At 44.4% G+C, this 25,202-nt stretch overlaps 2 pseudogenes; both read left to right on the top strand.

The window, feature by feature from the left end:
• Nucleotides 1–3,929: 3,929 nt before the first annotated feature.
• LOC119333513 lies at nt 3,930–7,336 on the top strand (annotated as a pseudogene).
• Nucleotides 7,337–16,041: 8,705 nt separating this feature from the next.
• The window catches only part of LOC119334346, a 40,688-nt pseudogene continuing 31,527 nt past the window's right edge, over nt 16,042–25,202 (top strand).

The raw sequence follows: 25,202 nt of genomic DNA, 5'->3' as shown, positions 1-25,202 counted from the left end.
CACACACACACACGCACACACGCACAAGTGGGACCCATTGAATTATTTCTTTGCTAGTGACAACTTTTAATTGGGTTCCAGTGTAATCTAACTTTTTTCTTAAGTAATTAATGGAGCTCAGTGACTTCAAAAAGTTGTATAGAAGCCTTGTTTGGGCCTTTCCGGCGTCGCTGAATGTGGGCTGAGTAGCCATGTTAGGTTGTACTGTACTACACAGGCCTTTTTTCAACATCAGCAATGCAACTGGGCCAACAGTTGTACACAATATCCGGGTCAACTTGTTATTCTCCGCCCCGCTGGGCTGCAAACTTTCCTAGAAGGTATGCATTAGGCTTAACAAGAAAATGGAATTTAAGAAATAATAAATGGGATGTAATTATAATAACTGGGCAGTAACTATAAATATATGCACCAAACGCATCATTAGTTTAAAAAATATATTATTTTTGGAATTTGAAATTTTTAATTTCATCACTTGTTGCGCGTGCAATATTTGGTTGGGTTTTAACGTGATACAACTTTATTTTGAAATTATATTTAATCTAACTAGAAATTTCAGATAAAAATATTTCGGATCCCATAAAAATGTGTGAATTTTTTTAATTCTCTTTTGAGCGGTTGGTTGAAATTATTAATCGTTGTCCTAGCTAGAAAATGGGTTATACTTTTAACAAACTATAAATGGGTTGTAGTAAATTCCATTAGAATTAAAAAATGGGTTGTACATTCTTACAAATCGCAAATGGGCTATATGTTCTCTGCCACACACTTGTGGGCCTTTTAAGTTGACGCGTATGCAAGGCTTTGTCAACAACACACGGTTCTGGCAGTTGTGGTCGTTGGATGTCCATCCAACGGATGTCGTGCTTCTTCTTCAATCTTAGATATTCTTGCTTCAGCCGCCCAAAAATTGATTCCTCCCCCTAACATCTAGGTGCACCGTTTCGAAGGCTGACCTGTGGGCCTACTAAGTTGACGCGTACCAAGGTCTTTGTCAACTTAGTCAATATAAATGATTCTAGTTGCGGTGACCGTACGATGTCCATCCAATGGCCGTACTGCTTCTTCAACCTCTGGTCTTCTTGCTCCAGCCGCTCAAAGTAGTGCCGGTCATGCCGCGTGCTCCTACCTCCCATGGCCGGCTGTGATGCCGCAGAGGCCTCACCGCCCCCTACTACTCCCACTGCTGGCCAGGCCATCCCTCTACTCACCCACACCCCCTGTTATTCCGCGGCAACGGCAGCCTCACACCACAGCCAAACCAGTGAACCCTCGTACTCCTCTCCGCGCGAGCTTCCACTGCCGCGTCTTCCCTGGCTCTGCGTTGTCCCCTTCCTAGGCCTCGCCGTCATCCACGGCCCTGGTGCTCTCGGCGCGGTGTGGTCAAGGCGGTCAAGGAACGACTTCCATCGGACATGGACTGTACGTGGAGAGGCTGACAGCTGGGTCCACGACAGCAGCAAGGAAGTGCCTCCTTATTACGCGGAAAATAATGATTCCTCCACCTGACAGCAGGGACCCACTGGACGGGCCACCGTATTTCAGGAAAAAAACGTTTCCCCCCTGACTGCTGGGACCCACCGGAGGTGCCACCGTATTGTGCAAAAAAAATGTTCCCCCGTTATCAGCTCGGACCCACCGGAAGTGCCTCCTTATTACGCACAAAAAAATGAATACTCCCCATGCTGGTCGGGACCCACCTTGGTGGGAGGCTGACTTGTGGGCCTACTAAGTTGACGGGGATGGAGTGCTTTGTCAACTTAGTCAAGATGAACAATTCTAGCTCCAGTGACCGTATGATGTCCATCCAACGGCCATAGTGCTTCTTCAACCTCTGGTCTTCTTGCTCCAGCCGCCCAAAGCAGCGCCAATCCTGCCGCATGCTCCTGCCTCCCGTGGCCGGCTGTGCTGCCGCGGAGGCCTCACCACCCCCTACTATTCCCACCGCTGGCCAGGCCCTGCAGCGATGGCAGCCTCACACCGCAGCTGAACCAGTGAACCCTCATACTCCTCTCTGCGCGGGCTTCCACTGCCGCGTCTTGCCCGACTCTGCGTCGTCCCCTTCCTAGGCCTCGCCGTCGTCCACCGCCCTGGTGCTCTCGGCGCGGCGTGGTCAACCGTGTCAAGGAACAACTTACATGGAGAGGCTAACAGCTGGGTCCACGGCCACAACAAGGAAGTGCCTCCTCATTATGCGCAAAATAATTATTCCTCAACCTGACAGCGGGGACCCACCGGACGGGCCACCGTATTTCACAAAAAAAACATTTCCCCCTGACTGCTGGGACCCACCAGCTACGTCTTCGCACACAAAGAAGTGCGTCTGGGCAAAAAAAACGATTCGCCCCCTAACTGCTTGGACCCACCAGCTACATCTTCGCACGCAAGGAAGTGCCTGACAGTCGGGACCCACCCGGTCGAAGTGTACGTAGCGTTGTCATTCTGGTTGCGAACGTGTACGTACATACTAGTCGATGTAGATGCGCGCACGTAGCATCTACACGTACGTACAACGGCCAGTGTGCAGGAAAGAAAATACGGCCACAAACATACATACGGGCAGGGTCTCGAACGCCTACTCGTGCATACATACGACCAGGGGTCGTGTACATGCATGGGTTGGAACAGAGAAACTGCATCGTCATCGTGTTCATGGGGAGCCAACCGGCTGGGTCGAAACGGAATGCATCGTCGTGTTCATCGGGAGGGCTTGGACGGAACAGCCGATGGAAACAAGGCCTGGCGTACTGCAGAACAAAGGAAACGGCCTTGTGTTCGACCGGCCATGTTCGAAACGGGGTCCTGTTCATCGGGAGGGGTCTGGTGTACCGCAAAACGGAGGAAGCGGACCTCCTACGGTCGAAACAGGGGTCCTGTTGATCAGGAGGGGTGTGGCGTACCGCAAGACGGAGGAAACGGACTTGTGTTGGAGCGCCACGGTGGAAACGAGGGTCCTGTTCATCAGGAGGGGTGTGGCGTACCGCAAAACAGGAGTCCACGGGATACTGTTCATCTCCACCATCGACCCCCTCCAGCCTCCACGAGCTACTGTTCAGCCACCGTCAACCTCCTCCAGCCTCCACCTGCCATTGTTCATCCACGGGCTCCTATTCATCCAGCCTCCACTGCGCGCTACTCCACCGGCTACTGTTCAACCAGCCCTCTCCACGAGCTCCTGTTCAACCACCCCTCCACATCCTACTTTTCATCTAGCCCTCCACCATCTACTATTCATCATCCTCTCCACGGGGTGGTCCTGTTCATCCAGCCCTCCACGGGGGCCTGTTCATCCAGCCCCAACCGGCTCGATCGATCGGGGCCCTGTTCATCCAGAGGCAACACCACGGGGTCCTGTTCATCCACCCCCACCAGGAACTGTTCATCCATCCCCCCAACAACGCTCACTTTTCATCCAGAGGCAGCATTGATCGGCTTCAGTTAGTAGCAGTAGCGAATGAATCGCTCGATCGGGTTTAGTTAACAGCCATCGATCGATCGCTCGGGTTCAGTAATGCGTAGCCTGCAGTCCAATCGCTCGGGTTTAGTTAGAGCCCAACGCCTCGCGTGCGTGTACGAGAGAAACTCACATCACTCGGCCCCGACCACCCACCGTAATCAGGAACACCCTGATATCTACCATGGTTTTTTCCGTCATGGACGGCCCAAAGAATGTCATGCAGTAGCGTTTCCGGCCCGCCCAAGATGAAAAGCCCATTTTCTATCATGATTTTTTGTCATAGAAGTAGGACCCCACCACATCTATGATGATACCTTGTTTTTTCACAATTATTGTCATAGAAGTGTCATGAGTATGACAGAAAAAAAATTCGTTCGGCCCAAAATGTCACGGATGTGTCTTTTTTTGTAGTGAAACAGGAGAGCTCCCCGGGGAGCAGGAAGAAGCGGAGAAAGTAGCACGTCGGTCGAGCATGTTCCAGTTCGTGGATGATGCCATCTATAGGAGAAGACTGAACGGTGTGAAATTGAAGTGCATTCCTCGAGAGGACGGGCTGAGGTTCTTGGCAGAGATACATGAAGGCAAGTGTGGCTCCCACATAGGGTCAAGGGCTCTTGCCGGCAAAGCGTTATAGCAATGTTTCTTCTGGCCCACCGCCCTCCAGGATGCAACTGCGCTAGTAACCAAGTGTGAAGCGTGCCAGTTCCATTCAAACGCGGGTCATGGGGAAGTGCGACGGGCGAGGGAGTTACAACAGTAAAACTCGGCCCCGCATGCTCGTGCACTGTTTTGGGCCTATCCCAACAACGCGTCGCGCTTAAGTATGGCCCAGCCCGGGGGCTCCTATCAGTGCACAAAAGGAGGGGTCCTATTTTGTACCCCTTTACTTGTGCGCGGGCAGTTGGAGCTGCGCCTACTGCCACACCTAGCGGGGCAGACGAAGGTAGCAAAGCCACAAGACTATCAGAAGAACGCCAAGCTAGAAACACGAAGAGAAGAGGGGCGAGGTGGACTCCCCCGGCAATGCCCTTGCCGGGGCTGCCTCCGCAGACCCGGCAAGAACCTTGTCGGGGCAACTTTCCCAACACCAACATCGCAGCCACCCTTGAGCCTGTGAGTTACGACACCGTCGACAACATTGAAACCAAGTCTCAAGAAGTACCTCCATGGTGGCATGAAGATCTTTGTGGAAACCTGAAGCACACGAGACTAGATGATGACCAGAAGACGACGATCATCGGCAAGATCCTTGCCAAGCATACCCACAAGACCCCAGGCAAGAGCCTTGCCAGGGACGACCAAGGTGTTGCGGCAAGACCCTTGCTGGGGCCCCAGCAATACTCTTGCCGAAAACATCCGCGGGGCCGCAGCCAGGCCCACCTCTGTCAAGACTCCACTGCCGTTCCCATGCAGCTCCAATTCCACCAGCTAGGCAGGCACCTGCATGGCGACGTGTGGCCTCTAGGCCGACTCGACAAGCACCTGCATGGTGGCATGCAGATCTTTGTGAAGATTCAGCCAGCGCACCAACTCAGTAGCCATCCAACGTGGCACTACACGCCTCGTTAGTTCGGACGCACGCCAAAGCCAAGCGAGGTGGTGACAGCTGGGACGAGCTCATTGCTGTCCCCGATAAAGCAAGAAGGGCACGTCGGTAGCGCATTAAATGTGTTTGTCCTACGGTGCCAGGAGATAGACTCGATTACTGTATACCTTTCCACCTCCTGTGTGCCACTGTGGTAGCCCCTTTTGACTATAAAAGGAGGCCCGAGGTGCACTGGAGAAGGATTCGGATTTTTTGGACGATGCACGCATCGTAGCTAGTTCAAGAACTCAAGAACACTCAAATATACACCAAAGCAGGACTAGGGTATTACGCATCCTCGCGGCCCGATCCTGGGTAAACGATCCTCGTGCTGGCTTCTGGATCCGCTCTTTGCACAACCTCACGCCTGCCAACTGTAGCAAAAAGGGATCCCAGTGATCCCATAGGTGTCGTTTCCCCCGACACTTATTTTCAATGCAAATACCTAACTAAAAACTAATAAAATTCTTTGTTGACAGCAATCTATGCTTCACAGTAGTATATATTTTGTATATCGAAGTCCTAGATAGGAAAGTAGAATAGGCATAGTTCCTCCACAAATGGAAAAATGTATATTAAAAAAAGATTGATTGAACTTTCCAATGGACTCATTCCATGAGTAAACGATTGAATGGGATTCGCTTGGGCAACAAAAAGTCGTGGTCCCCTTTTCTCTCTTATTGAATTAACTAATTCATTTCCTTTTTACTTTTGGATTTTTTGATTTGATTTGGCATTATTCAACAATAAAAAAAGAAAAATTTCGACAAATTCCTTATTTAATTATGTGATAATTATGAGAACCAATCCTACCACTTCTCCTCCCGGGGTTTCCACAATTGAAGAAAAAAGTACAGGTCATATCGATCAAATTATTAGACCCGTGTTGGATGTCACTTTTCCCCCAGGCAAGTTACCTTATATTTATAATGCTTTGGCAGTACAGAGTAGAGACACTGCAAATAAGCAAATCAATGTGACTTGTGAGGTACAACAATTATTAGGAAATAATTGAGTTAGAGATGTAGCTATGAGTGCTACAGACGGGTTGATGAGAGGAATGGGTGTGATTGACACGCGAGCTCCTCCTAGTGTTCCGGTCGATGGAGCTAATCTCGGACGAATTTTCAACGTTCTTGTGGAGACTGTTGACAATTTGGGTCCTGTAGATAGTAGTGCAACGTTCCCTATTCATAGATCTGCACCTAACTTTATCAAGTTATATACAAAATTATCCATCTTTGAAACAGGTATTAAGGTCATCGATCTTTTAGCTCCTTATCGACGTGGAGGAAAAATAGAACTATTTGGGGGGGGGGGCTAGATTAGGTAAAACAGTACTGATCTTGGAATTAATCAATAACATTGCTAAAGCTCATGGGGCATATCCGTATTGGGTGGAGTAAGGGAATAAACTCATCAAGGGAATGATCTTTATATGGAAATGAAGGAATCCGGAGTAATTAATGAAAAAATATTGAAGAAACAAAGGTAGCTCTAGTCTATGGCCAAATGAATGAACCACCGGGAGCTCATATGAGAGTTGGTTTAACTGCCCTAACTATGGCAGAATATTTCCGAGATGTTAATAAGCAAGACATGCTTTTATTTATCGATAATATCTTTCGTTTTGTTCAAACAGGATCAGAGGTATCCGCTTTATTAGGGAGAATGCCCTCCGCAGTGGGTTATCAACCTACTGTTAGTACAGAAATGGGTTCTTTGCAACAAAGAATTGCTTCTAATAAAAAGGGATCTATAACTTTGATTCGAGCAGTTTATGTACCTGCTGACGATTTGACCGACCCTGCCCTGCCAAACCGTTTGCACATTTGGATGCTACTATCGTACTTTCCAGAGGATTAGCTTCCAATAGTATTTATCCAGCAGTAGATCCTTTAGATTCAACCTCGACTATGTTACAGCCTCGGATCATTGGCAACAAACATTATGAAACTTCACAAAGAGTTAAGGAAACTTTACAATGTTACAAAGAACTTCAGGACATTATCGCAATTCTTGTCTTGGATGAATTATCAGAAGAGGATCGTTTAACTGTAGCAAGAGCAAGAAAAAATGAGCGTTTCTTATCACAACCGTTGTTTATGGCAGAAGTTTTTACTGGTTCTCCAGGAAAGTATGTTGCTCTTGCGGAAACTATTAGGTGATTTCAACTAATCCTTTCTGGAGAATTAGAGGGCCTACCTGAACAGGATTTTTATTTGGTGGGTAACATCGATGAAGCTAGCACGAAAGCTATAACCTTAGAAGAGGAGAACAAATCGCGGAAATGAAATTTAATGTTTATGTACTGACTCCTAAGCAAATTATTTGGGATTGTGAAGTGAAAGAAATCATTTTATCCACTAATAGTGGCCAAATTGGCGTATTACCAACTCACGCCCCCGTTAACATAGCAGTAGATATGGGTCCTTTGAGAATACACATCCTCAACGACCAATGGTTAGTAGCGGTTCTGTGGAGCGGTTTTGCGAGAATAGTTAATAATGAGATCATCATTGTAGGAAATGATGCGGATTTGGGTAGTGATATTGATCCGGAAGAAGCTCAAAAGGCACTTGAATTAGCCGAAGCTAACGTGAGTAAAGCTCTGGGTGCGAAAGATTTGGTTGAAGCGAATCTCGCTCTCAGACGAGCTAGGATACGAATCGAGGCTATCAATTGGATTCCCCATCCAATTGCAGACAATCCAGTGGTTTATAGTTGATACAAAGAAAAATGGAAGAGGAGTAGAAAAAGTTCTTAGATAGCAAAGCGAAGTAAGTCCAATGCTATCTAGTAATTTTTCTACCTACTTACCTACTATTGGATTTGAACCAATGACTCCCATCGTATGAAAGAAATACTCTAACCGCTGAGTTAAGTAGGCAATTTATCGCCACAAAGGAAGACCCATTATATCGATCGATTATATATTGTATCCCTTTTCTAAGCAATACCACTCTATTATTAGTCTGTTATATACTAAATACTAAACTAAATACTAAACAGATACAGATCAAATGGGTATCCTCTGGCATTAGAAAATATTCATCTTGTGAAGATATTATCTATATGTTAAGATATCTCTAATAAGGGCTATAGCTCAGTTCGGTAGAGCAACTCGTTTACACATGCGCCAATGCTTTTCAAAGGAGCTTATTATGCAATGAACATAATTGATCTTATTGCAAAATCGATGTCTTACTTCATAGATTTGAGAGAATAGGAGAACAGTAGCCTGACAAACAGTCGGTTGAGTCTGATTCAGGTGCCAATTTAGGTGCCTAATCAAATAGAACCCTTATGGATTTTCTAGTTGGTAAGGTAAATATCCAGCCCACTAAATGCTAAGCGTAATGAGGATAAGGGCCTCCAAAAATCTTCTTTTCGTTCTACGAACTTTAAGGTGTATGAAGTCTCATAGTTAACTCTAGTAGTGGAACGATAGAGGCACCATTTCACTTAGGTTGATTTAATTTAGACTGGAGGCAGACCTAAATCTAGGTAATCCTACTTTGAAACACTTTGTTATTGCTCCTACATAGATCATAATACAAAAAACAATCAGAGCACAGGGAGCCATTCCATTATCTTTCCGTAAAGAAAAACTATGGTGGACTAACTAATCTTTAAATCAGTTTACGAAAGAGCCCAATGCAAAAAATGCATGTTGGGTCTTTGAAACAGTTCAAATCATTTCGATAATAATCCGTTTGATCTATTTTACTGAGAAGGTCTACTGTTCGAATCCGTATAGCCCTAATATGCCCTTTTTTAGATTTTAGGATCTATATCCTATGTTTTCTTTAGTTTAGTATAGTTTTCATTTTCTCATTAGTATTTGTTTATAGACTGGATAGGCGCGTGCGACATAGAATAGAGATAAAAGCATTACCAAAGGCTCATTCATCGAAAATCAAAATCATACAAAGAGGAAAAGAAAAACGAATTTCTATCAAATCAATAGAAGAAAGGATCCTTTCCCTGATTTGAATCCCATCCTCCTTCAAATAGGATATCCGTAGACTTCACTATAATAACTGCAATGATTTTATCCATTTTGCGAATTCCTACTTTGTTTCAAGTATATTTATTAATTTGTTTATTGATACAATATGTAAATCGATCGACTTTAAGTAAAGAGTAAATAAGAAAACAAAATATTTTGTCTCATAGTTCTAAAATAGAGTAATTTATTTTTATTTTATAGTATTACTTCTCATTAATTATACTGCATAGATTAGTCCTACTATCTTAATTCGGTTCTAGTTTAGTTGTATTCTCATTTTTATTTAATAGTCTCTTATTATTTCATTATTAAATATTAAATAAAGGATAGAGCTATTCTTTTTTCTAGAGATTCTAGAGAAAGCGAGACATAGTGAAACGAGAAAGTTTTCTTTATATAAGAATTAGATCTACATAGAGCATATCCAAATAGAATGGAAATCCAAAAGAAAGGGAGTTGGCATTCCATTGGATGAATCTTTAAAGAAGATGCAGCACAGAGGAAACAAAGGCTAAACTAAGCGCTTTTGTTTGAACAAAAAAGATTCTTGTTTCAGCGAGGAAAAGGCAGAAGTTTTGGATAAATTGACAATGCTGAATTGAATTGACTAATTTAAGTTCCGCCTATTCCACATTAATGGGAGTACATTATGTTTCTGCTTCACGAATATCATATTTTTTGGACATTTCTAATAATAGCAAGCTTTATTCCTATTTTGGCATTTTCGATTTCAAGACTTTTAGCCCCGGTTAGTGAAGGACCAAAGAAGCTTTCTAGTTATGAATCGGGTATAGAACCCATGAGAGGGGCTTGGGTACAATTCCGAATACGCTATTATATGTTTGCGCTCGTTTTTTGTTGTTTTTGATGTGGAAACCGTCTTTCTATACCTTTGGGCAATGAGTTTCGACATAATGGGTGTATCCGTTTTTATCGAAGCTTTGATTTTCATGCTTATCTTAGTTGTTGGTTTAGTGTATGCATGGCGAAAAGGAGCCTTGGAATGGTCTTAACAAAACATTTAGAAACAAAAGAAGGAAAAGATTCTATTGAGACAACTCTGAATTTGATTGAGTTTCCCTTACTTGACCAAAGAAGTTCCAATTCTGTTATTTCAACTACACCAAATGATCTTTCGAATTGGTCAAGACTCTCTAGCTTATGGCCCCTTCTATACGGTACCAGTTGTTGTTTCATTGAATTTGCTTCATTAATAGGCTCACGATTCGACTTTGATTGTTATGGATTGGTACCAAGATCAAGTCTTAGGCAAGTAGAACTAATTTTAACAGTCGGTACGGTAACAATGAAAATGGCTCCCTCTTTAGTGAGATTATACAAGCAAATGCCAGAACCAAAATATGTCATTGCTATGGGAGCATGTACTATTACAAGGGGAATGTTTAGTACGGATTCCGATAGTACTGTCCGGGGAGTTGATAAGTTAATTCCTATGCATGTCTACTTGCCGGGCTGCACACCTAAACTGGAGGCAGTTATAGATGCCCTAACAAAACTTCGTAAGAAGATATCGCAAGAAATAGTTGAGGATCAAACTCTATCTCAAAATAAAAATTAATGTTTTACTACCAGTCACAAACTTTATGTTAGGCACAGTACTCATAGAGGAACTTATGAGCAAGAATTGATCTATCAATCACTATCTACATTAGATATATCCTACAAATGAGTGAATTAGGAGGGGGGCTCTTTTGTGTAGAAAAATAAAAAGCAGGGCAATCTTTCAAACTTGCATCCGAAATGTGAAATATTTATACAAAGAGGGAGAGATGAAGACAATGCAGTAGGGTTTGTTATCTAATTGGCTAGTCAAACATGAGGTGGTTCATAGATCTTTGGGCTTTGATCACCGAGGAATAGAGACTTTACAAATAAAAGTAGGGGATTGGGATTCCATTACTGTCATTTTATATGTATATGGTTACGCTCCCAATGTGCTTATGATGTAACATCCGGTGGATCTTTAGCTAGCGTGTATCATCTTACGAGAATACAATATGGTATAGATAATCCAGAAGAAGTCTTCATAAAAGTCTTTGCCCAAAAGGATAATCCTAGAATTTCGTCTGTCTTCTGGATTTGGAGAAGTGTCGATTTTCAAGAACGCGAATCTTATGATATGGTGGGAATCTCTTACGATAATCATCCGCTCCTTAAACATATCCTAATGCCTGAAAGTTGGATATGCTGGCCCTTACGTAAGGATTATATAACCCCCAATTTTTATGAAATACAAGATGCTCATTGAATGATAAGAAATTCATGCTCACTTATACAACACAACTCCAGATTTTATTCAAGTCAAGGAATATTTTTAGGTTCTTTTCCTAGATGAAACGGAATACCTATTTATAATTAATTCATAATTATACAAAAGCATTCCAGATAGACTGAGTAAAAAAGGGTTTCATTTGGATTCCCCTATTTGAAAATCGCATATTAATTTCCTTCATATGAACAAAATATAGGATGCCTCAAAGAAGTTCTCTACCAGGAACTTTGTACTGTGCACATTACTGAGCACAACTAGGAAAATAAGATAAGATAAAGATAAGCAAGACTAAAAAACTGTTTGTCGGAATAGCGGAATACAAAATTAAGAAACGCAAAAAATTAAATGGGAATCTCACCCCCTTCTTTATCATAAAGAAAAGATATATTTTAAAACTTCTTTAGAAACAAAAAGAAGTGCCTCTATATTTATATTATATATTTATCCACTTAGATGAATAAATATTATTAATGAATATGTATCACAATCCATCTCGAGGTATTTGGATCAATACCTATTCGGTGGATCTTGTGCATCATCCTAGTAGAGTATTTGTATCTATGTCAATTAAAAGGACTAAAAATTAATTAAAGTATTTCAAATTTTATATTTGAAAATGGGGGGGGGGGGTAGTCCTATGCATTGTGCATGGTTTACTTAAATAAAACTTAAAAATAGAGTGAATAACAAAGATTTCTTGCCGATACTCTAATAAAAAAGAAATATATTCAATGAATAGGATAAGATCCATCGAGTTCTCTTCGAATTCCTTTGTGAAAGAGTAGAATGAGAAAGCTAATGAATCTTAAACCCATTGATAAAAATAAAGAAAGAGCATAAATAATAATAATAATATAGTATAGTTAGGGAGTAAAAGAGGATTTGGGGATAGAGGGACTTGAACCCTCACAACTTATAAAGTCGACAGATTTTCCTTTTACTAGAAATTTCATTGTTGTCAGTATTGACATGTAGAATGGGACTCTCTCTTTGTACTCGTCCGATTAATCCACTTTTTAAAAGATCTCGAAAACTTTTAACTTGAATTGAAGAATTTGATTATTCAATATTTAATTGGAGTGGATTCACAATAATGAAAAAAATTATGATATGAGTTTTTTATTTCATAATCATTATCATTTCTAATTTCATTTTTAAAAAAGATAAAGAACCTATATTATATATAATTATAATATAATATGAGTTCTGTGATTAATCGTTTGGTACGTCAGTATCTATACGTGTTTATTAAATGTATAAGGTATAAAACCCCTCTTTCTCTAATTTAGAATTAGAAGGAATTCCACTAACAACACAACGTAATTAACTCGATTCATTAGAACAACTTCCATTGAGTCTCTGCACCTATCCTTTTCCTTTGTATTCTCGTTCGAGAACCCCTTGTTTTCTCAAAACAAGGATTTGGCCTTTTTTAATTCTAGGGTTTCTCTGGATTTGGAAGTTACCACTTAGCAGCTTTCCATACCAAGGGTCAATACAATCAAGTTCGTAGCGTCTACTGATTTCGCCATATCCCCATTTCCCTCTTCTTTGAGACCAGGATTCCTTGTGTAATTTCATAACTTAAAATTTATTTTTATAAGTATAACTTCAAATTTAGAACTAGGTAATAGCTAAGATTAATAACTAATATCTGAGATTTTATAGACTTCCTATACTATACCTATTTCTATTTGTTACACTATTTCCGTTATGTAAGCCCACTTAGCTCTGAGGTTAGAGCATCGCATTTGTAATGCGAGGGTCATCGGTTCAAAATCTTTATTTTTTGTATATATACAAAACAATTAAATAAATAATTTATATACAAAAAATAAAGATTTTGATGAAATTCCATTTTTTGGGGTACTTTAGTTGATTTTACTCTGTTTATCATGTAGTTTAATTCATTTTTCATTTTGATCTATTCTGTAATATAATACAATGAAATTAATTGTGTAAAATGAAATTTCAATAAAATAAAAATGCAGTCTTCATGTCCTGTTATCGAGGACCTCGTTTAAAAAAGATACACCGTCTGGGAGCTTTACTAGGACTCACTAGAAAAACACCTAAGTCCGGAAGTAATCTTAAAAAAATTTAATTATGGGGAAAGGAGCAATATTGTATTCATCTTCAAGAAAAAGAGAAATTGAGTTTTCATTATAGTCTGATGGAACGACAATTTCTTAGATATGTACATATCGCTGGAAAAGCAAAAAGGTCAATAGGCCAGGTTTTACTACAATTACTTCAAATGTGCTTGGATAATATCCTTTTTCGATTAGGTATGGCTTCAACCATTCCTAGGGCCCGCCTTAGTCAACCATAGACATATTTTAGTTAATGGCCGTATAGTCAATATACCAAGTTTTCGTTGCAAACTGCGAGATATTATTACGACGAAAGATAACCAAAGATCAAAAGGTCTGGTTTAAAATTACATTGCTTCATCGGAGCCGGGGAAATTGCCAAAGCATTTGGTGATTGACACGTTGGAATATAAAGTACTAGTAAATAAAATCCTACATAGGAAGTGTTGGTGTACAAAAGTAGGGGCCTTCTGTACCCCTCTACTTGTGCACGGGCAGTTGTAGCCACACCTGCGGCCACACTTGGAAGGGCAGAAGGAGCAAGGAACAAGACTACCAGAGCAGCGCTGAGACCAGAGGCGTGAAGAGTGAAGGGAACAAGATTGGCTTCCCCCAGCAAGAGCCTTGCCCGGGCGGCCTACGTGGCCCCGGCAAGATCCTTCCAGGGCAACTTACCCAACACTAGCAAGACCGCCACCATTGAGCCTGAGGGTCATGACGCTGTCGACAATGTCAAGACCGAGGCTCGGGAGCGCCTGCATGGTGGCATGCAGATCTTTGTGGAAGCCAAAGGCCTGTAAGCCTAGATGAGAACCAGAAGATGAAGGCCCCTCGGCAAGACCCTTGCCGGGGACGCCCACAAGACCGTGGCAAGATCCTTGTTGGGGCCCCGACAAGACCCTTGCCGGGGACATCTGTGGTTCCATGACCAGGCCCACACTTACCAAGGTTTCACTGCCCCATGGCCGTTCTGATGTAGCAGCCAGCCTGCCAACTAGGCACGCACCTACGTGGAGCATGCAACTTCTAGGCCAACTAGGCAAGCACCTACATGGTGGCATGCAGATGTTCGAGAAGACTCTGCCACTGCACCAGCGCAGCAGCCAGCCAGCCAACATGGCGCTGCATGCCTCGTTAGCTTGGATGCGCATCGAAGCGAGGCGAGGCGGCGACAAATGAGATGAGCTTCCTTGCTGTCCCCGATAAAGCAAGAGGACACATCGGCACCGCATTAAATGCGTTTGTCCTATGATGTGAGGAGATAAACTTGTAGACTCTAGACACTTTCCACCTCCGGTGTGCCGCTGTGGCAGCGCCTTTCACATATAAAAGGAGGCCCGAGGCGTACCAAGGAAGGATTCGGACTTTTTTGGCTAGTCATGCACCGCAGCTAGTTCAAGAACAAAAGAACACCAAATATACACCAAAGCAGGACTAGGGTATTACGCATCGTTTGCGGCGCAAACCTGGATAAAATCCCCCCCCCCCCCGCCCCCGTGTTGATCTTCTAAACCCGCTCTTTCCATAGCCCGTGCCCAGTCAACCGTAGTAGGGATTCCTTGTGATCCCATAGGTGTCATCTCCCCGACAGGAGGTGTGTCGGTCTCAAAATAAATGAGTTGTTAGTTGTAGAATATTACTCTCATCGGACTTGAACTTAACAAAAAAGGAAAGGTTCATAGAATTTTCTTCTCCTTCCCATTTCCCCGAACTAAATCGCCGTAAGACCATTACCATTAATTTGTATTTTCCCATCAACTAGCTAAAATTGATTAACCCTAGGATTAGGATCCTTTTTTTTCTTTTTTCCTCTATGTGTACTTTACATACCACAGTAATTTGCTATAGAGAATTTCTAATTTCTATTAAATCAAAATAAGATAATATAAGATATTATATTATTTCTTGAATTTTTTATTTGATTTGATACATTGTGATCCTTGACGTTGATGAATTAAAAAAACGGAAAGAGAGGGATTTAAACCCTCGGTAAACAAAAGTCTACATTGCAGTTCCAATGCTACACCTTGAACCGCTCGGCCATCTCTCCTACATAACTTACTATGGAAAATAAACTGAGTCAATAGCGAGTTTTCTTATTCCTGTAGTACAGGTACAACCACAACCACTCGGGGGTTCCATAGTTCTATTGGAAAATTTCCTTTTGATCTAAGTGGAAGGATACAGGATTTTTTACTAGAAATTGCGCTCGCTATAAAATAAAAGTTTTCATTTGGGTTTTCCCGCAACTAAAGAAAAAGAAAATGGAAGAATTCTTCTTATTGCATAATAAAATAAAGAAACCTTAGAATCCCGTTTGCATATGATACGCTACACCATACTATCGAAATAAAAAATAGGGTATGAGACAATTAATAACTTTGACAACACGAAATAGTTGATAACATAAGTTGTTGTTCAGAAATAGGAAAGTGGAATGAAATCCAGTCTTAGTCAAATATTTCATATCTCTTCGTGTCCAAGCAGAAGTAAAACGATACAATTTGAGATGACCGGAAAAATCCATGTCTCTCTTATCCATTTAAAGCATATGGATTTAGAGTAGAGCATATGGATCAATCTATTTATAATTACAAGAATCGAATGTGTTTGTTTTTATGTTATTTTGTGAAGGAATGAAAACAATTCTATATAGAATGGGTTGGGAATTATGCCTAGATCCCGTGTAAATGGAAATTTCATTGATAAGACCTCCTCAATTGTAGCCAATATTTTATTGCGAATAATTCCGACAACCTCAGGAGAAAAATAGCATTTACTTATTATAGAGATGGTGCGATTTGACTCTTTTTTTGCTTTTTTAGCCCTACCTATACCTCAGTCTTACGAAAAATAGAAGGGGTTGGAATAGAGAGAACCAAATTTGTAAAGCAAACAAACCCATGCTCCAGGAAGGTGAGGCGGACTAACAATTCCTTTTGTCGTGTATCCTCGATTGATGCGGCTTCAGATACTTCAATTGTAGATTTGAGTATTGAGCGAAAGGTTACACCTACAGTATATGGTATGGTATGGATTACATGCCAATCATATTCTATTAGTATCCGTAGGCAGCATAGGGGAGAAAAGCACTACACCTAGAAATAGGAATCAATAATAGAAAAACTTTGTTAGAAGTTACCCCTTTGTTGATCGCTATCAGGGCTAGGAAGAATGGTTGGGATAACAAACAACCATCGGGTTTGTACTTTGGATACCCCTATAAGCATCAAAGATCGTTGAAGTAGCTAATTCCTCTAAATAGGAGGCTTTGAGAACAAAGAAATTATTGGATCTATCATTTTCCTCTAGCATTAATAGAATTCATTGGTGTTAAGAAAAACCTCTTGTGGGAAGGTTGGCTAGAGATTTTTTGGAAAAATACCAGCCCCTTTCAGTTCATAATGAGATTGGACTAATTCTATTTTGATTCCATAGATTATTTCACTTAGTACTATTATGTACAGAAGGGAGAAGCCATATGAGATGAAAACCTCATGTACGGTTTTGGAACAGAGATTTTTTGAATAGAATGAACGACCGTAACGGATGTTGGATCATTCCGGAGGAAATTATGCGAAAGCTTTGCAAAATTATTATGAAGCTACGCAACTAGAAATCAATGTCTATGATCAAAGTTATATACTCTATAACATTCGCCTTATACACACAGGCAATGGAGAGCATACAAAGACTTTGGAATATTATTTCTGGGCACTAGAACGAAACCCCTTCTTACCGTCAGCTTTTAATAATATGGCCGTGATCTGTCATTACATGCGGCTATCTCCACTATAGAAAGAACAAAAGAGAGGATCAAATTTTCTAGTAAATACTAGAAAAAGGGCTTTCTACATACGGATCGTAAAAACAACGATTTTTCCCTATTGGTTGTAGGAAGGAAGGATACTTCACGAGAACCAAAAAGCGAAGAAAGTATGGCCTATACTACTACTCTATCGATAAAGTTTCTCAAATTGATAGAGAAAGCACCGTAAAGATCAATTAGTGAGCGACTGGTGTCGATGGAAACAACACCTATGGAATCACTGGGATCCCTTCTACGGTTGGCGGGCGCGGGGTTGTGCAAAGAGTGGGTCTGGCGGTCAGCACAAGATCGTTTACCAAGGTTCGGGCCACAGAGACGCGTAATACCCTAGTCCTGCTTTGATGTATATTTGAGTGTTCTTGAGTTCTTGAACTAGCTATGGTCTGTCTCTAGTTCCAAAGATCCGAATCCCCCTCCAGTACTCCTCGGGCCTCCTTTTATAGACAAAAGGGGTCACCACAGTGGCACACAGGAGGTGGAAAGGTGTATAGTGGTTGAGTTTATCCTCTAGCACCGTCGTACAAACACATTTAATGCGCTGCCGATGTGCCCCTCTTGCTTTATTAGGGACAGCAAGGAAGCTCATCCCAACTGTCGCCGCCTCGCCTGGCTCCGTCGCGCATCCAAGCTGACGAGGCACTGTAGCGCCACATTGGCTGGTTGTTGGGCTGGCGTGGTGGCGGAATCTTCACGAAGATCTGTATGCCACCATGCATGTGCTTGCTAGACCGGTGTGGAGGCCGCACGCTGCCACGCAGATGCCTGCCCAGCTGGTTGAGCTAGCAGCTGTGTGGGAGTGGCGGTGGAGTCTTAGCAGACATGGGCCTGGTTGCGGCCCCGCAGATGTCCTCGGCAAGGGTCTTGTCGGGGGCCAGGCAAGGGTCTTGCCGTGGCACCGCGGTCGTCCCCGGCAAGGACCTTGCCGGGGGTCTCATGGGTTTCCTTGGCAAGGATCTTGCCAAGGATCGTCGTCTTCTGGTCCTCATCTGATCTTGTGTATTTATGATCTCCACAAAGATCTGCATGCCACCATGGAGGTGCCTCCCAAGCCTTGGTTCCGATGTGGTTGACGGCGTTGGAACCCCTTGGCTCAAGGGTGGCGCACTCTGCTGGCGTTAGGTAAGTTGCCCCGGCAAGTGTCTTGCCGGGGTTGCGGAAGCCGCCCCGACAAGGGTCTTGCCGGGGGAGTCCACTTCGCTCCCTTGCTCTTTGTGTCTCTGGTCTTGGCGTTGCTTCGGTTGTCTTGTGCTCTGGCTTCCCTCCTCTGCTCTGCTTAGTGTGGCCGTGGGCGCGGCTCTGACTACCCATGCACAAGTAAAGGGGTGCAAAGGAGAGCCCCTACTTTTTTACACCGACAAGAGCCACCGGGCCTAGGCAACACATAAGCGTGACGCGTTGTTGGGCTAGGCCCAGAACGGTGCGCGGGAAGGTGGGGCGGATTTTTACTGGGGTATCTTTTCCGTGTGTTGTGCTTCCCCACGACCTGCGTTGAACGCGCGATGTGGAGGCTCATGCGTGACATGGGGGTCATGTATGGGGCGGATTCCCGCACACATGCGTCACGTCATGGTAAAGAGGCGGCTCGCGCCTCCCCCATAAAAACAGGAAAACGCAGAGCCGCGACTCATTTACTGAGTGGACTCAGGTCCTGGTCTTCAAGGCACCCGCACCCCATGATCACAGGGTGGAGAACGGTCGCCTCACCCGTCCCTTTGATTTCTACTTCCTCACCACATGTCCCCCATTCCACCAAGGTGGCAGGCGGTGGACGCGTGTGGGGGGCATGGGCCCTAAATAACGAGGCGGGAAACCAGACCATCGCTGATTGGACTAGCGGGCCGGTCTCGATTCCCTGCGCCCCTGATGGCCGGATTGGCAGAGTGGGGCGGCCGAGCCCCGACCCCGCCCCTTTATAAGAAGGGGGAGGGGGATGGCATCCCAAAATCCTTCACCATCCCTCTCCTTCCACCTCGGCTCTGTTCTTTCATCTGCCATGGCGAGAGGGGGCGCCAGCCCTTCGACGGTGGCAGCGAGGGTCTCTGCTCGATAGCGTGTCCCTCCTTCCCAAGAGCTCACGACGGCGGAGCCGGCCATGAGAGGAAGGGGGGGTGAGGCCGAGGTCGGCATGGCGCCCGGGGAAGAGGGGGACGGGGCGGCGCACCGGCCTTGCCTCCGCCAGCGATGCCTCCTCCAATGGAGGGCCACGTCGGGGACCAGCCTCGTGAGTTCTTCATCAGGCTGTGCCAGCCACCGCACCGTTGCTTGCGTCTCCCTGCTCCATTAGCTCGGGAGATGGAGCTTGATCTGCCCCAAACCCAGAGGTTGCATATGAGGGGCTGCGGGAATGGCGGCACACGGGTTGACGTTGACTTTCCCACCCTCACACCATGTACCTTCGTCGCGGATGGAAGACTTTTGCTTGTATCCATAGCCTGATGGTGGGGCTCGTTCTCTATTTCAAATTAATGGAGAACGGCCTACTCTCCGTCAAGGTCTTTGGAGACTCTAGAACTCGCCTAAAGTGCTGCATGGAGAGCTCCTCCAACGACAAAGACTCTTTGTAATACCCATGATGCGGCTATATCTCCCAAGTGTCGGAGCACGACTTAGAGGCATAACCGCATTGTAGGCATGTCGCAAGAGGGGTAATCTTTACACATCCCATGTACTGAATAAAAAAGAGGTATAGAGTTGGCTTACAATCGCCACTTCACACAATACATAAATATAGCATTACATCATCCATATACAATCAAGGTCCGACTACGGAACCAAAATAAAGACAACCCCAAATGCATAAGATCCCCGATCGCCCCAACTGGGCTCCACTACTGATTGTCTGGAAAGGAAACATAGTAACATCCCGAGTCCTCATCAAAATCCCACTTGAGTACAGTCGCATCTCCTGGAATGGTATCATCGGCACTTGCATCTGGTTTTGTAAGTAATCTGTGAGTCACGGGGACTCAGCAATCTCACACCCTCGCGATCAAGACTATTTAAGCTTATAGGTAGGACAAGGTATGTGAGGTGGAGCTGCAGCAAGCACTAGCATATATGGTAGCTAACTTACGCAAACGAGAGCGAGAAGAGAAGGCCAAAGCACGGTCGAGAATCTATGATCAAGAAGTGGTCCTAGAACTACTTACGTTCAAGCATAACACGAGACCGTGTTCTCTTCCCAGACTCCGCCGAAAAGAGACCATCACGGCTACACACGCTGTTGATTCCTTTTAATTAAGTTAAGATCCAGGTTTTCTACAACCGGACATTAACGAATTCCCATCTGCCCATAACCACGGGCACGGCTTTCAAAAAATCAAAACCCTGCAAGGGTGTCCCAACTTAGCCCATCACAAGCTCTCACGGTCAACAAAGGATATTCCTTCTGCCAGGACGGCCCGATCAGACTCGGAATCCTGGTTAGAAGACATCTCAACAATGGTAAAACTAAACCAGCAAAGCCACCCGAATGTGCCGACAAATCCCGATAGGAGCTGCACATATCTCGTTCTCAGGGCACACCAAATTGTCCAAACTTCCGGTAGCCTAGCCCAGAGTTACCCCTGGTGGCCACCGGAGGCTGACAAGTTGGACCAACACTCAGAGGAGTACTGGCCCGGGGGTTTAAAATAAAGATGACCCTTGAGTCCGCAGAACCCAAGGGAAAAAGGCTAGGTGTCAAATGGTAAAACCAAGGTTGGGCCTTGCTGGAGGAGTTTTATTCAAGGCGAACTGTCAAGGGGTTCCCATTATAACCCAACCGTGTAAGGAACGCAAAATCAAGGAACATAACACCGGTATGAAGGAAACTAGGGCGACAAGAGTGGAACAAAACACCAGGCATAAGGCCGAGCCTTCCACCCTTTACCAATTATATAGATGCATTAAAATAATCAAGATATAATAATGATATCCCAACAATTATCAGGTTCCAACAAGGAACAAACTCCAATCTTCACCAGCAACTAGCAACGCTATAAGATGGATGAGCAAAGCGGTAACATAGCCAATCAACGGTTTGCTAGGACAAGGTGGGTTAGAGGTTTGACATGGCAATATGGAAGGCACGATAAAGCATGTGGTTGGTATCGCGGCATAGGCATAGCAATAAAGCGAGCAACTAGCAAGCAAAGATAGAAGTGATTTCGAGGGTATGGTCATCTTGCCTGCAAAGTTCTCCGAGTTGACGTAAGCTTGATCCTTGTAAGAGTACTCAACGGGTTCCTCGATCACGTACTCGTCTCTTGGCTCTACCCAAAGCAAGAACACAAGCAAGGGAAACACAATCAACTGTGATGCAATGCGCAAGCAACATGATGCAAAACATGACATGCTATGCAGGATATGATATGCAATGCATATACGTGCTCCGGAAGGAAAAGAATGAACCAGGCCTCAACTTGGCAAACCAAGTGTGCCGCTAGAAATATGAGTTGTTTTCGGTCGAAATCGATATAAAGATCACCAGAATCGGGATGCACGGTTTGCAAATGGCAAGCAAAACAATAATGGCACTATTCTGTGATTAACAACACGATGCCATCTAGAATGCAACAAGAAACTAAGCTACTGCAGTCTAACATAGCAACAAAGCACATGGAAGTGATCCACTCAAGATGCTTGACAAAAGATGAACACTGAGATATGGCTAATTCACACAATAGCAGGTTCCAACAAGCAAGGCAAAAGTGCAAAAGATATCAGGTTCACAGACTTTGTGAGAATAACAACATGCCAGGAATTAACATCGGGAAGCAATGTTTAGAGCAAGATAACAACATGCTACAGGAACATATCATGGAAAAGCAAGGCATGTCATGAAACTACTCAAAGCATATAACAAAAGTCCCTTACTGACCATAAGCCAAAAGGGAACAGAAGATATGATGGCACCCATGTAAACATAGCAAGTTTCGTTAAGAGATTCAGACTTAGCAGAAAACTGGACATGGCAAAAACAGAGTTACGTAGGCATGTTTGCGAGCTCGATGCACTCACCACAAGGCATTGCATGAAAAACTAAGCATACACCCATCAAGAAGACATGATCAATAAGCTAACCATGGCAAGAAAAATCTCATATCATGCATGGATCAACTACAACAACCTTGGCAAAATTGATTAACACATAAACAATCTAGCTGGACCATTTAATAGCAATAGTAGAGCAAGATTGAGTCATTCTAGGATACTCCATAATTGCAAACAAAGACATGGATGGATAGAACATAGCAATATCTCAAAATCATCCTTACTGAACATGCTCAAAAGAGGCATGGATCACTCTATAGCAACATGAATACATGGCATAAAAATAACATCAGGGAAATGACTTAGAAAAATTCTAAGTCCCTGAAATCAGCAACATCACGAGAGCTACTTTGCATGCTTGTGCTAGTCACCACATTGATCACAAAAATACATGGCATACACCCCTGTAAAGATGGCATGGCATAGTCCAAAACGCATGTAGGGCTCAAGTTCATAGGAGGCACACATTAATCATGGCAAAAATGACAATTGTCCATAATCTGTTAAGAAACAGAAACTAACATTTTATACCACTCTTGCAGCAGCACTTTAGGCATCAAGATGGACTCAGACAAGCATGGTGCAATTGAACAAAATGAAGAGCACATCCAGACGAACAATTTGATATATCACACGCGCAAACGAGGCTACGGATGATGAGATATGGTATGATGAAAAAGTGCTAAAATAATTGCAGAAAAGGGGACTTAGTGGAAAAAATGGACCTCGGGATCTAGGGTTACTGTAGCCCGCAGATCGAGGTTTTCTGGATCTCGCCGGTGGAGACATGCGGCGGCCGGAGTTGGAGACGGGGGTGCTCACCGGAGCGCGGGGACGCCGGATCTGGGCCGGACCTGCCCGGATCTGGCCGGAAGGCGAGGCGGGGACACACGGGCGGCGCTCGCAGGCGGCGGCGGCGGCCGACTGAGGCGAACGGCGACGAGGCGGCGGAGGTCACCGGAGACGGCCGGCGGTTGGAGGAGGCAAGGCACGGGGCGGCGTGGTCGGCGGAGGAGGCGCGGGGCGGCGTGGCTGCGCGAGCGGGCCGGTGGCGGCGCGCGGTGGTCGGGGCCACGTGGCGCGACAGGAGTGGCTGAGGTTGGCGGTGCGATTTCGTCCGGCATCGTGTGGACGTGTCCAGCGGTGCGGAGGGGAATTTTTAGGGTTTTGCCTGCGATTTTGAACGGGGGAGACCTATTTATAGCTAGAGGGGCTCGGAGAGTCCAAATGGAGTGTGGTTTTCAGCCACGCGATCGTGATCGAACGGCCGAGAGGATGGAGGGGGTTTAGCTGGTTTTTGGGCCACTTTGGAGGGGTGTTGGGCTGCAACACACTCGAGGCCTTTACGGTTCCTCGGTTAACCGTTGGAGTATGAAACGAAGTCCAAATGGCACGAAACTTGACAGGCGGTCTACCGGTAGTGAACCAAGGCCGCTTGGCAAGTCTCGGTCCAATCCGAGAAAGTTTAACACCCGCACGCGAAAAGAGGCAAAAGGGGACACCGGAGGACGTAGGAGTGCCAGAATGCAAAACGGACAATGGGGAAAATGCTCGGATGCATGAGACGAACACGTATGCAAAAGCGATGCACATGATGACATGATATGAGATGCATGACAAGGACAAAATGCAAAACAAAGACAAAACCCAACCACGAGGGAATATCATAACTTAGTGCCGAAACTGGCAAGAGTTGGAATACAAATATGGCAAGTTACATACAGGGCGTTACAACACTCCACCACTATGAAAGGATCTCGTCCCGAGATCTAGGACTGGAAAAACTCCGGATATTCGGAATGGAGGTGGTCCTCACGTTCCCAGGTGCCTTCACGGTCGGAATGATGTGACCACTTCACTTTCAGGAATTTGATAGACTTGTTGCGAGTCTTGCGCTCAGTTTCTTCAAGAATAGCAACGGGGTGCTCATGATAAGACAAGTCTTCTTGGAGATCAATCTCTTCGAAGTTGATGGTGCAGTCAGGAGTCTTGAAACACTTGCGAAGCTGAGACACGTGAAACACGTCGTGCACATTTGCAAAGTTGGATGGAAGCTCAAGTTGATAGGCGAGATCGCCTCTTTTGCCAACGATCTTGAAAGGACCCACGTATCTAGGGGCAAGCTTCCCTTTGATACCGAAGCGACGAGTACCTTTCATTGGAGAGACGCGGAGGTAGACATGGTCTCCAATCTCGAAAGCCAAGTCACGATGCTTGCTATCATAGTAACTCTTCTGGCGTGATTGCGCTGCTTTGAGATTTTCACGAATGACTTTGCACATTTCTTCAGCTTCTGTGATCAAGTCATTGCCAAGAAGTTGGCGTTCACCCGTCTCTGACCAGTTAAGAGGACTACGATACTTTCTGCCATAGAGAATCTTGAATGGGTCCTTGCCCGAACTTGCTTAGAAGCTGTTGTTGTAGGAGAACTCGGCATATGGAAGACAATCTTCCCACTTCATACCGAAAAGAAATTACACATACCCTGAGCATATCTTCAAGAATTTGACTGACTCGCTCGACTTGGCCACTAGTTTGAGGATGAAAGGTTGTGCTGAAGGGAATGTTGGTGCGCATGGCCTTCTGGAAGGAATCCCAAAACTTAGAAGTGAACATGCTTCCACGATCTGAAGATATCAACCGCGGAATGCCGTGCAAAGAGACAATCCTGGAGGTATATAGCTCTACCAACTAAGCTGTTGTGATAGATTCTTTGATAGGAAGAAAATGAGCCACTTTAGTGAGCTTGTCGATGACAACGAAGATAGCATCATTGCCACGCTTGGGCTTGGGAAATCCAGTCACGAAGTCCATCTCAACATGGTCAAACTTCCATTCTGGAATGGCAAGAGGTTGGAGGAGACCAGCTGGTCATTGGTGTTATGCTTTCACTCTTCTA

The sequence above is a fragment of the Triticum dicoccoides genome, chromosome 7A (genome assembly GCF_002162155.2).
Source record: "Triticum dicoccoides isolate Atlit2015 ecotype Zavitan chromosome 7A, WEW_v2.0, whole genome shotgun sequence".
In the NCBI taxonomy this organism is placed as follows: Eukaryota; Viridiplantae; Streptophyta; class Magnoliopsida; order Poales; family Poaceae; genus Triticum; species Triticum dicoccoides.
The sequence above is the reverse complement of the archived record's forward strand: the minus strand, read 5'-3'. Positions and strand labels throughout refer to the sequence as shown.